Source organism: Mesoplodon densirostris, chromosome 7 (assembly GCF_025265405.1).
Source record: "Mesoplodon densirostris isolate mMesDen1 chromosome 7, mMesDen1 primary haplotype, whole genome shotgun sequence".
In the NCBI taxonomy this organism is placed as follows: Eukaryota; Metazoa; Chordata; class Mammalia; order Artiodactyla; family Ziphiidae; genus Mesoplodon; species Mesoplodon densirostris.
In genome coordinates, this window is record NC_082667.1 from 39809753 (window position 1) to 39820681 (window position 10929).

The window sequence follows — 10929 nt, forward strand, 5'->3', positions numbered from 1 at the left end:
AATATTCCACTGTGGGGCATTAAAAAAAAAAAGAGGGTAAATGTAAAGAAATACCTATTGCTGGATGGGACAACTCGATAATGTAGATACAAGCTCCCCACCCCAAAAAAACTATTATGAAATTTCAGGAGGTTGGGATTATTATTATTTTTTTTTTTTTCGGTATGCGGGCCTCTCACTGTTGTGGCCTCTCCCGTTGCGGAGCACAGGCTCCGGACGCGCAGGCTCCGGACGCGCAGGCTCAGCGGCCATGGCTCACGGGCCCAGCCGCTCCGCGGCATATGGGATCCTCCCAGACCGGGGCACGAACCCGTATCCCCTGCATCGGCAGGCGGACTCTCAACCACTGCGCCACCAGGGAGGTCCGGTTGGGATTATTTTAATTGATGTTTTTACCAAATCACTTTAAATTTTTCTGTTAAAGTAAATTTGTAAGAATATCCAGGGAAAATGTCTGGTGAGGAAGAATAATGAGAGGGCTTTTCCGCACCAATAAACAATGTCTTGGAAATATACAGAAATTAGGCTGTGTGTGGGTCCCCCTCCTGCTTGGTGGTTCACTGTGAACACAAGGTCAACATCCATCAGGTGACAGGCTTGCTCCCTCCATAATTCCCTGCTTTCCTTCCCCTCATTTCCCAAACAGAATATACGTGTCCCTAATGAGAATTTTTTTAATTTAATGTATTTTTATTGATGCATTATTTACTTCTTTCTCTTTTATAATTACTGTGTAAAAGTCTCACCATATGTCAGTTGATACATACTGTTCACCACTCATCATATTTATATTACTTTTGCCTCACTTTGCCTTTTTTTTTCTTTTATACTTTAAAAAAAATTTTATTTTATTTATTTAGTTTTGGCTGCGTTGGGTCTTTGCTGTTGCACACAGGTTTTCTCTAGTTGTGGTGAGTGGGGGCTACTGCTCGTTGTGGCGCGTGGGTTTCTCACTGCGGTAGCTTCTCTTGTTGCAGAGCATGGGTTCTAGGTGTGCAGGCTTCAGCAGTTGTGGCTCATGGGCTCTAGAACACAGGCTCAGTAGTTGTAGCACAGGGGCTCTAGAGCACAGCCTTCAGTAGCTGTGGCACACGGGCTCAGTAGTTGTGGCTCGCGGGCTCTAGAGCACAAGCTCAGTAGTTGTGGTGCACGGGCTTCGTTGCTCCGCAGCATGTGGGATCTTCCCAGACCAGGGCTCGAACCCATGTCCCCTACATTGGCAGGAGGATTCTTAACCACTGTGCCACCAGGGAAGTCCCTGCCTTTGTTTTTTTTTTTAATTTGATACATACATGTAATTTCATGTAAAATAAACATAATTATATTTCATATATTATGGGTGATTTTTTAAAAAAATAAGAGGAAAAGACCCAGTATTTTTCTTCTACTTTGTTTCTTGCTTTCCTTCTCCACTTCCTCCTATTCCTCCCACATTAGCACTGACCGCGTAACCCACAGTAACAACCTAATGTGTATCATCCATGTTTTTCTCCATGCTTATATAACCACACACACACACACACACACACACACACACACACACACACACACACTACATATTTGTTTTACATATATGGGATTGTATGACATAATTACCTGTCTTTGTTATTCTTACTCAACAAAATTTGATAGAAATATTTCCAAGATAAGTAGAATTTTAATTATAATTCTAATATAATTCTATAATTATAATTCCATAACTCTATAGAATTCTAATTATATAATTCCAAGATAAGTATAATTCTAATTCATCCTTCTTAATGGCTATGTGCAAGACTCTGTGGTGTTCTAGAGTCATCTCGTATTGAATACTCACCTCTCACAAGAGCTAGTTATTAAGTATTCAAGAATTTTGTAAGCTAGGTATAAATGCTAAGTAGCTTGACATACTCTGTGGTGGGAGAATTTACACCATGGAAATTGGCAAATGCTGCAAATCTGAGGCTTTGTTTTTTCAGAGAGCTAGCACGTCACTGGTGAAAGTTTACAATAATTTTACACAGGCAATCACCTTTTGAATGGCTGTTCATTTTATTTTATTTATTTATTTTATTTCTCTTTTCTATTTCTTTTCTGTTTTTTCCCCCCACTATGAACAATACTATAATAAACTCAGAGGCGTTGAGCAGGGCTTTACTGAAGAGGTTTGGGCAGTTGCCCCAAAGTCATTCTGAGTCCAGACAGGACAGGATAACAGAGGAGTATAGGCATCAGACCACGACCTCAGCTGCCTTATTGTCCCCTGGCTGCCTCCATTTTTAAGAATGACCTGCTCGGACACTTCCTATGGGGTGTCCTGTGGGGTTGACCTCTCCTCCTTCCTTCCATCTCATAGTCACCTCTATTTAAGCCCCTCCTGCCTGTTGTCCTTAGCTGCCTCCTCCACTCTTAACATTCTGAGGAAGACCCACACAGAATAACAAAGGCACCGTCCCCTGGGTTTTGAAAGTCCTGCAGCTTGTGGATCATGGTGGTGTGGAGCTGGGTAGAGATGGACGGAGTTGCTCCATGGGGTTATGCTTTTTTCAGGAAACCACAGTACAGCTTTATGTGACTGATCCCCACAGCTCCTTCTCTGGCCCACGTCTATTTCCCAAGCTCCTGTTCTTTGTTTCCAAGCGTCTGCTGAGTGGATCCACTCATAGCCCACCAGCGACCCACACTCAACAAACATCTCCAGCCTAGAACCCCTCCTCTCTCCCTCTCTGCCTTTTACCAACACCACGGCTTTGAGCAGTGCTGCCATTTCTTCATTTGTGTATACGGAGAATGTTCATTTCTGTTTAAAGGATATGCATGTAGGGAATTCCCAGGCAGTCCAGTGGTTAAGACACCGAGCTTCCAATGCAGGGGGTACAGGTTCGATCCCTGGTTGGGGAACTAAGATCCCACATGCTGTGCAACACGGCCAAAAGAAATAATAAATTTTTAAAAATGATATTCATGTAAAAAGCCTAGATGTTCAGCAAATGTTAGTTCCTTCTCCCTCCTTCCCTTCCTTCCTTTCCTCTCGCTTTTCTAGAGGAAGAGAAGTCTCAATTTAGGGGCAAAAAGTTCATAAAGTTGCCAAAGAGAATGTGCTTGCACTTAAAGGCAGACAGAGAAGCCAAGCTTGATTGTCTCAAGAGGAAAGTGACACTCAGAGTTGATACATTTTACTGCTCTTGTATTGACCAAGACTCAAGGAGGAGGCGAGAAGGAGTGGACTGGGCTCATCCTGCCTGTCCTGTCACCAGCTACAAAGCGGCTCCGATCCAGAGTCCATTGGAGTTTATTATGCACCTTAGGACATTGGCCAGGCTGGGGCAGACGGCGCTGTTTGAAGCCATCTAAATCAGAAAAAAAAAAAAAAAAAAAAAAAACGTTTCTCTTGAGTTTCAGTTTTCCTCCACTTGAAAACCACCGAAGGCTGCAGGCCCATCTATCAGCCCCTGATGAACCACGTCCGTCCTCCCATTATCTCCTGAGCGGGGTCGTTGGAAAAAAGCTCATAAAACATGTGAGGACTGAACATAATTATTTAATGCTGTCAGAAGCCTGAGAACACCAGGGCCCAACAGCATACCAGGAAAAGTGGAAGATCGCTCATGGGAGAAGTTTGTGGTTTTGAAGCAGAAAAGAAAAAGACAATAAAAAAATATGGTGGAAATACAGCTAGAATGTGTTTTGCCTATAATAGTGAGTCAGTGTTTTTATAAGTGTGTCTAAAAAAGTGCTTTAAACTTGAGCACCTACTGTGTGCAAGATGCTGTACTAAATATGGAGATTCAAAGGTGTTTAAGACACAGTGCTGGTCTACTGACTCAGCTGTCCTCCTGTCTGGGGTCAGACAGAGGTGCGCTCGAATCACAGCTCCGCCACTGACTTGACCTTGGTTGAGACATTTTCATCTCCCCGAGCTTCAGCTTGCTGATCAGCAAAATGGGGGTAATGATCCCATTTTGTAAGAATAAGACATAACATGTGTAAAGCTCTTTGCATACTGCCTGGTACTTGGTAAATGATCAACAGACCTCAGTTCTCTCCTGCTCCACCCCAGCTTCTCCCACCTCTCCCATCAACAAGCCATCTGCCTATTTATTTCACTGTTGTGTTCCCAGTGCCAGAGGAGTACACCCTGGCACTCAGGGAGGGTAGGGATGGTGGGTAGTCAAAGCACAAATTTGCACTTCAGCAGAAATAACTGAAAATGTTCCGAAGAGGACAAGAGAAAACAAAAATGGGGAATGGAAACTGTCAAAAGATCCCCACATTTAGTCCAGAGAAGACTCAGGGCTTGGTTAGGAGGGCTGGAAGCTTGTATTCATACATGTAGAAGGCTGTTGTGTGGATGGGGAGAGAGCCTTGATGGGTGCGGACCTAGACACAGATTTCAGTGCTGTGGCAGAGCCACCAAGGTGCAGAGAGGCACCCTCCAGTGGGGGTGAGGGGTGAGCTGGAGGCTGGAGGGTGGAAGGTAGAGTTATGAGGAGAGGGGGCTCAGGTGCTGCAGGCTGGGAAGGGGGAGAGACGACCTTTACCCCTTTCAAGGCTGAAAGCTCTGATTCTGAGAATTCTGCTCTATTAGAAACAGTTACTCAATATGTTATAATAACCTATAATGGAAAAGAATCTTAAAAAGCATATATATGTACATATATATACATATAACTGAATCATTTTGCTGTACACCTGAAACTAGCACATTGTAAATCAACTATATTTCAATAAAAATTAAAAAAACACAGCTGTCTAAAGAGGTCAATGGTTGTCAGTTGTGGCCATTCCAAACCTCACTTGGAATTTTCCACTTCCTAAATAATGGTGCAAACTTTGTTGTTCAAGCTGACATTAACTACCATTTAACTCAGCCCCTAGGCTGGCCTGCTTGTAGTTTCTCAAATGTTCCAGCAGTCTCCTTGCTTCCAGTCCTCACTCACACTGTTCCTCCTCCCTCGACTGCCAACTCTGTCCTCCCAAACTGTCTTTCCAAGTCATGCCTATTCCTCATGGTCCAGCTTAAATCTATTAGGAAGCTTCCCAGATCCCTGCAGGTGCAATCTGCACATCCCCTTCTCTCTGTCCACAGTATTTTCCTTTTAGGTGTAGTAGAGATCTCTGGGGGATAACTCTCTCCCACACTAGATTGGGAGCTTCTGGCCTCTCACAGAAGCTTAATGTTATTTATTCTCATTTCCTGCCCCCTCAAAAATTAACGGGTGCTCAATATTTGACTTTTAATTGGCTGAATAGGGCAAGTAACCACACATTATTATCTCCCCTGTAAAAACAAGCAAAGGGGCTTCCCTGGTGGCGCAGTGGTTGAGAGTCCGCCTGCCAATGCAGGGGACACGGGTTCGTGCCCCAGTCCGGGAAGATCCTACATGCCGTGGAGCGGCTGGGCCCGTGAGCCATGGCCGCTGAGCCTGCGCGTCCGGAGCCTGTGCTCCGCAACGGGAGAGGCCACCACAGTGAGAGGCCCGTGTACTGCAAAAAAAAAAAAACAAGCAAAGAAAACAAGAAAGCAAAACCAAAAGTCTGACTTGCATGAGTTTCTTTTTGTCTACCATGGCCTCTTCCTATCCTGGGTCCATGAAAAAGAGCTATCGTCGACTGAAAAAAAATGCACAACATAAAGGTGAGAATTATGTTTATTCAGTGGCCTTACTGAGGACTATAGGCCGGGATGGCAGCCTCTCAGATGGCTCTGGGGGACTGTTCCAAAGAGGTAAGGGAGGAGCCATGATATAGAGGAGTTTTGCAAAAACAAACAAACAAAAAAAACCCAGGTAGTCGAACATGAAAAGATTCCTGCTAATCACACACACGCAAAAAGATAGACATCCCAAGTTAATGAATTTAGCGTTTTTCTACATATGGGAAAATGCAAGAGCCTGAGCTTTTTGAAATCATTCCTTTGATATGCACCTTAACGATCTAGGGCCAGTATCCTGTTTTTCTCCCAATATCCTTTGTTTACTGAAATGGCAGGCGACATTCTTTGTCCACACTGTGCAACTACTTACTACTTATATTGACTGTGGGACGATGCTTACTTCCTAGTCTTAGGTTCCCAAATATCACCTTTACTCATTTGTTCACTATAAGCCTGACAAATCTCCAGTAGTGAGGAGCACAGTATTATGAATTATATTTGGGTTCAAGTTCTGGCCCTAGTGCATACTAACAGGGTGACCTTCAGTAAGAGAATAGACCTTGGGGACTGTGCCCTGGTTTCCTCATCTGTAACACGGGGTGGATGACAACTTGCTCTCAGGATGATGTGGGAATCCAACAAAATGCCAAGTACCTTATAAGTGTTAGCAGCTAATATCATTAGTACTTGGTGCAATAATCTCTTCCATGTTGAAGCAGGGCCCTGTGGGGCTCCTGGGCCCAAAAGACTTTCTGTGTCCCCCATTTATTTGATTATAGGAAATCGGCTTCATTCAGCCTCCATGACCTTCCCTGTGTTTCAACGGGCAGATTCAAGCAGTTGTTAGTTAGGGAAGGGAGGGGATGCAAGACAAGGGAGGAGCAAAGAGTCAAGAGAAACAAGCTCCCGGTTCCCCACCAAGGGACACACACAACAATATCTTTGAGCTGTTTTGCAGATACTGACTCCTCCACCAGGTAGAAGAATTTAACTGTGTGCTGCCCACAAGCACGTAGACCCCAGACCGGTTGGAACCAGCAGGTTGATGATGTTGATCCCACTTACCTTACCACCAACCAATCAGAAGAATGTCCACGAAATGATCATGCCCTCTTTGAACCAGTACTATAAGACTTCTCACTGCCCTCTCCAAGGGGGGGACACGCAGTTTTGAGGGCATTAGCCAGCTGGCTAATGCCCTCAAAAGATTCCTTTGCCTGGCAAAGCAATAAAGCTACTTTTTTCCTACTTCACCCAAAACTCTGTCTCTGAGATTTAATTCAGTGTCAGGGAACAGAGACTGGATTCGGCTTCAGTGTCAAGCACATCATGCCAAGCATGTGCTTGGAAAAGGGCAGGAGTCCACCCAGCCCACTGCCCTTGACATCTAAACAGGAACTCAGAAAGGAACATTGGGGTTACTCCCCCTGCAACAGCCCCCTTTGTATTTCTACAAAGCACATTTCAGCTCCTGGGCTTTCTTGTTCTGAAAAAGAGAAAAGCATGTGTGCTGCAAAGCAAAAGCACCATTTAAACTCTCTCTTTCATCTACTTTAGTCCTTATAGAAAAGAAGGCGGTGTCAGTTTCCCATTGCGAAAGCACAAAGGGAGATTAATAACAATAATAGTTCATGTGGAGTTAACGCTCCATGAAAAATACCCTTCTGTTCTAATTCTCTCAGTTCAGAGAGATGGGGCCTGAGACGCAGTAAAATGGTTATGATTATGAGTCATACACTTGGAGAGATAGAGAAATAACTCGATTGTCCCAGAATTCCCTTACTTTCCTTACCTGAGTTCTCCATTAAGCTCAATTTGCTTTTCTCAAGCCAAATTTTTAGTGATGACTTAAGCCAATCCTGAAATTTGAGCCCACAGTACATCCATATCTTTCGATAAAGTGATCAATGCTTGATCTTATTCAAATTAATGGCTTAGATATTGTCTCTGCTTCTCCCCGGCTGGGTGATCCCAGGTGAGGCACTAGATGATGCTGGACCATGATATAGAACAATGGCGTGTTAATGAGACCTTGGTTGTCTAGTCCCTGCCTATGGGTAACAGGGGTTGGCTAAGCTTTTGTCCCTTCCTTCTATCTTTCCTTCCCATTTCCTCTAAGTGCAAATTTAGTGCTTGTTTAGAGATTATCTTCACTACCAGACAATTGTCTTGATTCAGCCCCTTAATTTTCAAAGGAGAAATTTAACCTTGCCCTCTCCCAAGTGGTTTCACCTCAGGTCTTACCAAAGGCTACAAACATGAATTCTTTTGCATTCCAGTCATGAAAAGAACCTGGTTGATGAGAAATCATGTTTATGGAGGGATGGAGGAATACCTAGTTCCTTCCTTTGCCTGCGTGTTACGAGTTTCATCTCTGGGTCAGCTAGATCATGTACTAGCTATGCTCTCAGACTAATGAGTCTACCCCTAACCCCAGAACCACTTTCACTGAACAAACGCTCGGGGCGGGGTGGGAGGGTGTTCCCACTGCAGAGCCTCAGGAGAAGCCACCCCAGGCAATATCCAACTGTAGCTTTCTTAGGGCATTTTTTAGGGCCGCCCAAAACCGCCTCGTTGCAATGGGTCTCCCCATGGGGAAGCTTGGGAGGATTCCTCCTGGTATAGGTAAGTCTTGGCAACTGAAGAAGCAGTGCATCTTCTGGAAGAACCAGATTGGTTTTACCTGACAGAGTTGGTGAGTCCTGTCAAGGCCATGGGCCCCTCTTTCCTGGGTCACTAGGAAGTTCTGAGGCCAATCTGTGCAGATTCCTTGCATCCCACCTGTTCCCACATTTCCTTTGTTGGTCACTCACCAGTCCTATTTTTTCCTTTGCCTGGAGTCCCTCTACCTTTTATTTTTTTCCTTTTGGGTCATATGCATTTTTGTAAGAACTACCCAACCTTTCCAGAAAAAAAGAGGAAATTATAAATACATTTCAGAAATCATAGGATGCCTTGAATCATTTCCAAATGGTTTCTTGTACATCCATTTAAATATAAGGCTATTATAGTCAAAACAAGAGGAGGGTAGTATGGACTGGATGTTTGTGTTCTTCCAAAAGTCATATGTTGACATCTTAAGGTCAAATGTGATGGTATTAGGGGTAGGGTCTTTGGGAGGTAATTAGGTCATGAGGATGGAGCCTTCATGGATGGGATTAGTGCCCTTATAAGAAGAGACATGAGAGAGCTGATCTCTGGGCCATGTGAGGACACAGCAAGAAGGTAACTGTTGCAAACCAGGAAGAGGGTTCATACTGAATCTGCCAGCACCTTGCTCTTGGACTTCCCAGCTTCCAGAACTGTGAGAAATAAATGTATGTTGTTTAAGCCACCTACTTTATGGTATTATGTTATAGCAGCCCAAGCAGACTAAGAGAGTAAATTTTTTTCCCCACTTCTTTTATGTTGCTCATTGTGTCAGTTTGGATCCTCTCAGAAGTAAATGCCAAGACAGAATCAGACATGCAAGAGAGTTATTGGGGGGAGCACCTGTGAAGGATAAAGGGGCAAGGCAGCAGGAGTAAGGGGGGGGGGGCGTCAGTCCCTGGCATAGGTCTGATGGAGGGAAAGAAGGGTGAAATGGAGCAGGACCCTATGGTCCTTGCCCCTCCCCACCATGTCCTCTGCCTGCCTTTTGTCTGTGGAAGAAGTTTAGCCAAAGAATAAGTTTAATCAGAGAAGTAAGAGAATGTAGAAGCAAAGGAAAACAGTCAAATGAGACCAAATAATAATAGTTTAGTCAGTAAGCAAAGTCAAGACCTTTAGTTCCTTCTCAAGGGCTACAGATAATATTCTGAGCCATATCCTGTGAGCTGTCTTGCAGAGACTGAAACCCCAGGTGGGAAGAAATTAACTACATGAAGACCAGACTGTAGCCATGACATAAACTGACACAATTCCAAGGTTAGCCTCAAGAAAATGAGAACAAACTGACCCTGGAACTGAAGATTAATTGTACTGATAACAATCAAGATGACTGTCAGAGCTGACTGTGCTGTTTCTACATGTAGCCCCCTCCCTCAGCCTATAAAAGCTCCTGCCCACTGGTTGTCAGTGGGGTGGGGGGAGTCAGCCTTTGGACAGGCGTCCGCCCCCCCCACCCCCCACTCCCCCACCCCCAGTTGCCAGCATCCAAAATAAAGCAAACCTTCCACAAATCTTGCCTCTTTAATGGCTTTTGAGCAGCAAGCAGCTGGACCCCCACTTTCAGTAACAGGAGCACTGGGGAAGAGGAGAAAGTTTCCGCCAGGCCAATGGGGAACCCCACAGCAAATATTCTCCGCTGGAGGGGTCTACACAGAACAGGGATGGCCAGGCTCTAGTACTCCTGCTGTGCTTAGTCATTAGCTGGGAATATCCTAGGGATAGCATGGCCTCAACATGAATGCTTGGGAAGATCTAAATATGTAGCAGCTGGAGGCTGTTCACCAACAACCTTCCTCCAAGCAGGTTCTCTTGAAGGGAGATCTGAACTGCATGGCTGAGTGGCTGCCTCACCCACAGTGCCCAGCTAACTTCACACCAAGAACTCAGTATGGTAACTCAGAAGTTTCTTGAAACTGTGTACATGTTTCACACCTTCCAGCTTCTCCTCCTCATGGAAACATAGCTGTTTTGCATACCGCTCTCCTAAGAGATCATGTCCCATTTCTTAGGAATTTGATGCCCTCTCCAGGAAATGACTGTACTAGAAGAGTGGTTAGGAGTACAGGTTCTGGAGCCAGACTGCCGGGCTCCATAGCCTGAATCTACCACCTACTAGCTGTGGGAACTGGGACAAAAATATATGGAAAGTTCCTCCCGCTATGTCTTGCACATAGGTGGAGCCTGACAGAGAAAGTTTTCACTGGTACCACAATCACCACCACCATCACCTCTCCCAGTACCAGCACCATGACCATGAACAACACCAGCCCCATCACTTGCACCATCACCATCACCAATACCACCCCCATCCCCACCTCTATATCACCACCAGATGCGCTGTATTTGTTCATTTATTAGATTTATCTACTATATGAAGCACAACTCAAAGGCAGGGAAGGTAACTTTGGGCCTTTGTATCCACAGGGCCCCCTCGTCATTCTCTGAAGGTAGTAGACACAAGTGTTTCACAGAACAAGTCAATGAATAAACACACATGATGATATTTTTAAATCACCTTTATTGCTAGATAGTTCTATCCCCAGCATATGGGACCTAACACAATCTGAGTTCCTACAATGTGAAAGGTGCTGAGCAGCCACTTTCTATCTGAGATCATGTGTCATCTATAGCCCCACCTCCTACCC